This window comes from Lynx rufus, unplaced genomic scaffold (assembly GCF_022079265.1).
Source record: "Lynx rufus isolate CCGP_SWC_20201006 ecotype Redwood Valley unplaced genomic scaffold, mLynRuf1.p SCAF_41, whole genome shotgun sequence".
In the NCBI taxonomy this organism is placed as follows: Eukaryota; Metazoa; Chordata; class Mammalia; order Carnivora; family Felidae; genus Lynx; species Lynx rufus.
The window spans coordinates 1,603,707-1,610,127 of NW_025814858.1; positions in this window are offsets into that span (position 1 = coordinate 1,603,707).

Genomic DNA, 6,421 nt, shown 5'->3' on the forward strand with positions numbered 1-6,421 from the left:
CAGCTCAGAGCCTGGAGCCTGCTTCAGATTCTCTGCCTCCCCCACTCTCTGTCCCTCCCTGTTAACACTCTGTCTCTCTCTCTCTCTCTCTCTCTCTCTCTCTCTCTCTCAAACAGGCAATAAAACATATATTTTTAAGTAAAATACAATACAAACAGTAACTTTTTTAAGTCCCTCCTCCATATTTTATGTGTATGTTGTCATATTTTACATCTTTTTATTCATAATTCTGTAATATCTAATTATGATTTTCCCTGGTTAACATTTCTTGCATTGCTCATTAGTGGTGATAAACTTCTTTATCCTCTGTTTGAGAAACTCTTTATCTCTTTTTTTGCAAATGTTAATGATAATCTTTCCAGGTAAAGTTTTCTTGGTCGTGGGATTATCCTTTCAGGCCTTTGAAGATACCATGTCACTCTTTCCCAGCATGCCAACTTTCTGCTGAAAAATCAGCTGACAACTTTAGGTGTTTGTTTGTTGAGATCTGTTTTTCAAATCATAGTTAACTTTTGCTTCTCTCTTACAACTTTTGAAATTCTTTATTAATCTTTAAACTTTGACATTTTAATTATTATTTGTCATAGTGTGGGGCTTCTTGGTTTCATGATGTTTGGAATTCTGTGCTTCTTGTCCTAGATGTCTGTTTTCTTCCCTAGTTATGGAAAGTCTTCAGTTATCTTTTCTTCAAATACTTTTTGTACCCCTTTTCCTCCTTGTGGAATCCCTATTATGTGGATTTTTGCTCACTTGATATTTCCAAAGTATCCCTTAACTTATCCTGATTAGAAAAAAAAATCTTTCTGCTGTTTGTTTGTCCTTCCTCACGCCATCTTCTGATGTGTCCTTCCTCATGCCGTCTTCTACTGTTGATTCCCTCTAGTGTTCTTTTTTTTTCCAGCTATTATCTTCTTCAACTCTGATTTTCTGTGTGTTTGCTATCTCTTAATTAAGGGTATCACTTCGTTCTTGTCTTTTCTCTGCAGCCCGGCGAGCATCTTGACCATCATTAGTTCATCTTCTTTATTTAATTGAGGCAAAATGCTTACCTCCGTTTCAGGTCTTTTATATTTTTTTTATTGTTCTTTCTTTTGGAGCATATTTCCCTGTCTCTCCATTTTGCTTCTCTTTCTGCATTTGTTTCTATACATGAGGCAGTGCAGCTACTTCTCCTACACTTGAAGGAATTGTCTTATCCATGATTGTCCCCCTGGTTAGACTCTGTGTGCAAGTTGGTGACATTTTCTGGCTGGCTGAGGCCGTGGCTTGCATGGACTGGGGATCCTGGGGCTTTCTACATAGCAGGCGCCCTGTCAGGATAGTTAAAGCTGAAGTGAACGCAGACTGGGGTGTCCCAGGATTCTGTGTGTTGAGGGTACCCTGGCAGGACAGCTGAAGCTGAAATGAATGCAAGTTGAGGCATGCTGGGTTGCTGTGTACAGGTACCCTGTACAGGGTGGCTAGAACATAAGCAGTCTGGGGGTCAGGATGTCCTTGATCTCTCTATGCAGACAATTCCTGGGCAATATAGGTGAAGCTAAAGTGCGTACAAGCTGAAGGCACCTGGGGCTGTACATGCAGAGGATACCTTGCCCATATAGTTGAAGCTGAAGTGGATATAAACTAGGGTGTACCAGGACTTTCACGGAGAGGGTGCACTGAAGGGGCCGTGGGAGCTGAGGTGGGTTACAGTCCAGGAATGGCTCTTTTTATATGCTAGTTGCTCTTTAAACTGCATTGATTAAGGGGAAAAAAGCATGTCGTGTGTGTGTGTGTGTGTGTGTGTGTGTGTGTGTGTGTGTTTGTGTGTGTGTGTGTTTGTGTGTGTGTGTGTGTGTTTGTGTGTAGGTGTGTGTGTGTGTAGTGCAATTGGGGCTGGTGTGTATTGTGGGCCTGGAACTTACTGAGGCAGCAGGCCAGCTACAACAACTGGACCTTGCTCCGGTCTATGCATTTAAGGTGGATGGCAATGTGGGGCAGCTGGGTGGCTCAGTGGATCGAGTATCAGACATCAGCTCAGGTCATGATTTCACAGTTCATGAATTTGAAAACCACATGGGGCCGGATGCTGTCAGTGTAGAGCCTTCCCTGAATCTTCTGTCCCCCTCTTTCTCCCCTGCTCTGCTTGTATTCTATGCTCTCAAAAATAAGTAAACAGGAAAAAATGTGGATGTAAAATGTAACCCTGCCACTCTCCCGTCTCTATGACCCAGAGAGAACTCCTGTGGCTCCTCTGTCGTTGACAGAGTTCTAATGCTCTCTTGTTTATGACAGTTGTTCTTTTCAAACTGCAGAGGTTTTTTTTTTTTCTTTCTGTTTTCTGCCCAAGGACAGAGGAGTCTGTTTCTGGTCCTTCCCCAACTGCCCTTGGCAACGTTAGGGGTGAGTGTTTCCTTTGTTACTGTCTCACTGTCTTGCTGTTGTCTTTTGATTTTCTATGTTATGTTAGGCACCATCTGTGCAGTCAGTCCTCAGCTCCTCAGGAGGAATTGTTATATCAATAGGTGCACTCCCCAGCGAGCTGGACAAATTGGAAGTACACCTTCTGGCTGGTTCACCAGAAAATGTAGTCAGGGAGTTCAAGCACAAGAGCGCCTCGCTCCAGGGACCCAAAAAAGATGAGGTTTGGCTACTCATTACTGACAAAATCGCAATTCAAAGGACCTAGTGGAGGTGAAACAAATGGGGAACTTATCCAGAGGCCGGCACCAGACATACAGCAGACTCACATCAAAGACTCTCTGTAAAGTGCTGAGAAGACCTCCAGGTTTATGTAAGAAAAATGTGGGACAAAAAGATGTAGGTATACACAGGTGGTCACTCAGGTCAGGTTGGTCATTGTCTTGGGCTTGAGGGTGGAGTCTTATTGGCTCAGGGAGTCCTTATTGCTAGAGGGGTAGTGTCAGTACCCATGAGGTGATACTTTGCTTTCAGGATCCTGAATTAAGAGATAAGCTGAGAGTGGGGAGAGGGCGCCTGGGTGGCTCACCTGATTAAGCATCGGACTTCAGTTCAGGTCATGATCTCAGGGCTCCTGGGTTCGTGTCCCACATTGGGCTCTGTGCTGACAGTTCAGAGCCTCGAGCCTGTTTCAGATTCTATGTCTCCCTCTCTCTCTGCCCGTCCGCCACTTGCACTCTGTCTCCCTCTGTCTCAAAAATAAATAAACATACAGAAAGAGAGAAGCTGGAAAGAAAAAGGGAATCAATTAGAAAGTTTAAGGTCAATGTGGAGGTAGTTGAAACCTTCTTTCTCCTTGGAGGAGTTGAGTTCAAGGCCTTCCTACACAGCCATCTTGAACCGAAACGAGAATAGGGTCCCTCTGAATCCTATTTTGATTGGGGAAAGTTTGGGAGAAATCCAAGGAAGGAGACAATAAAAGAAGGAATCTGCCACTTCTGTGTACAATTCGACATAAACACCAGTCCCTCCCCTGATTACAAGTGTGGCATGTACAGACAAAGGCATAGAAAAGGCCTTCGGATTGGAAAAAGTAAAAATAAAAAGTATCTCGATTCTTTTATTTATTTATTTTTCAAGTCGTATTTTGGAAAGAGAGAATGAGCAGAGACGGGGAGAGAAAGAGACAGAGCGAAAGACAGAGAGAGAAGCTTAAGCAGGCTCCATGCTTAGCACAGAGCCCCAAACGGGGCTCAATCCCCTGACCATAGGACCATGACCTGAGCTGCTGAACCCAGCAGTCTGGTAGTCAACTGACGGAGCCATCAAGGTGCCCTGAAAACTGCCTCAACTCTTAAATCATGTGATTATCAACATGAAACAAATTCTAAGGAGTATACATCAGTTTTCTAGAACTCAAACATAATTAAATAAGCCCCAGAATACACGGTCAATATATAAAACTCAGTTTAATTTTTATACATAAGAAATGAACAATTAGAATATGAACCGTTTTTATTTTTTTTATTATTTTTTTGGTCAAATATCTATTGTTTTATTTTTACTCTTTTAATTTTTTTGTTTTGTATTTTATTTTTTTTATTTTTTTAATATATGACATTTATTATCAAATTGGTTTCCATACAACACCCAGTGCTCATCCCAAAAGGTGCCCTCCTCAATACCCATCACCCACCCTCTGAACCGTTTTTTTTTCTTTTTTCTTTTTATTTATTTATTTTTATATATGAAATTTATTGACAAATTGGTTTCCATACAACACCCAGTGCTCATCCCAAAAGGTGCCCTCCTCAATGAGACTGTTAAAAACTGAGAACAAACTGAGGGTTGATGGGGGGTGGGAGGGAGGGGAGGGTGGGTGATGGGTATTGAGGAGGGCACCTTTTGGGATGAGCTGAACCGTTTTTTAAAGAATCATTTAAAATCACAGCAAACTTTGAAATACTTACATTTAACTCTAACGACCATGCACAGAATCTGTACGCGAAAAGCCACAGAAGGCTGATTGGGTAAATCAAGGAAGATATAAATAAATGGAGAGATATGTCATATCTATCCATGGAAGCCTCGCTAGTAAGATGTCAATTATCAACTTGATCTAGAGATTCAACCTAATCCCAGTCGAAATCCCAGGATTTTTTTGTGGATATCAGCAAGCTGATTCTAAAATATGTGTGAAAAGACAAAGGAACGAGAACAGCCAAACAGCTCTGAAAAATAACCAAGTGGGAGAACTCATGTTGCACAATTTTAGACGTAATATAAACGTCCAGCAATCAAGGCAGTGTGATATTGAAGAAAGATGGACACGCAGATCAAGAGATAGAACAGAGAATCCAGAAACTGACCCCATACACAAACATCCTCACCCAGCTTCTGATAATGACATATAGCCAACCCAACAGAAAGAGGGATATAGTCTTTCACAAGTGTTACTGGAACAATTAAGTGTTCGTATGCAATAGTAATCAACTAACTAAGTAATTAATTGTTTAATCAATAGGTTCATTGATTAATTAATTAACTAAAAGAAGCCTTGACCTAAATTCATCACTTATACAAACATTCACTCAAGTGGATCATAGATGTGAGTGTAAAGTACAAAATTATAAAACATTCTTAAGAAAGAAGGAGTGATGTTGATTCACTGAATCATTCAATAAATACTTTTGGAGCATTTAGAATGGGACAACACAGTTTACACCCTGAGGATCCACTAGTGAACCAAAGGAGCAAGGATCACTGTGCTTTTGGTGCTTAATAGTCCAGTGGGGGAGACTGACAAAGATAATGGACCTAGAAACTATGGTAGAGAATAATGAATGGGGGAAAAAAGTAAATACATCTTGGAGAGGATATAAGCATTGGGGGAGGGGGTGTGAAATACTAGACAGGGTGAAACACTCGACACAGTGGGCCCTACTGAAAAAGGTGCCAGTTGAATAAATACCTCACGGAAATGAGAGAACTAGCTGCTGACAGGAAGGTGATCTAGGCAGAAGGACCCATGAATTCCCCAAGGCAGGAGTGTGAACGTGTGTACTGATGGGAAGCAAGGAGGCCAGCATAGTGAGAGAAACGAGGATGAGAAGAAGGAGGAATAAAGAGGTGGAGGTTGTGGGTCACGGAGGAGAAAAAGAGGATGAGGGAGAGAAGGGTGTAAAGACTGCCAGCAATAGACAAGGTGAAGCGAAATCTGGTCATACCTGTTCCTCTGCCTCACATTACCGGCTGCAGTTCTTTTTATTTTTTAATTCACATTTACTAAACTGTGTCTACACCATGAAAAGCTAAATCTCCTTGTAGCAACTAATTGAAGCAAGAAAATGGAACATCCTAAATGATGAATAGCCGTGTTTAAATAATTTATGGCATGGGGTGCCTGGGTGGCTCAGTCGGTTGGGCGCCCAACTTCGGCTCTGTTCATGATCTCCCACAGCCAAAATCCCAAAGGGAACCAGTTCCTGCCAGGGAAATTGCTCGCTCCCCGCAAACACCCAACTCTATACTTCTGCAGAGCCAAACCTCCGGCAGCGGATCTGACTCCCTCCGGCTGCCACAGGGCCCCTCCTGAAGTGGATCACCTAAGGAGAAGTGAGCTAAGACTGCCCCCCCCTGCCGCCGTGCACCTTGCCTTCCCACCCCAGCTAATACGCCAGATCCCCAGCATCACAATCCTGGCAGTGTGCAAGTAGCCCAGACGGGCCACGCCACCCCACAGTGAATCCCGCCCCTAGGAGAGGGGAAGAGAAGGCACACACCAGTCTGACTGTGGCCCCAGTGGTGGGCTGGGGGCAGACATCAGGACTGACTGCGGCCCCGCCCACCAACTCCAGTTATACACCACAGCACAGGGGAAGTGCCCTGCAGGTCCTCACCACACCAGGGACTATCCAAAATGACCAAGCGGAAGAATTCCCCTCAGAAGAATCTCCAGGAAATAACAACAGCAAATGAGCTGATCAAAAAGGATTTAAATAATATAACAGAAAGTGAATTT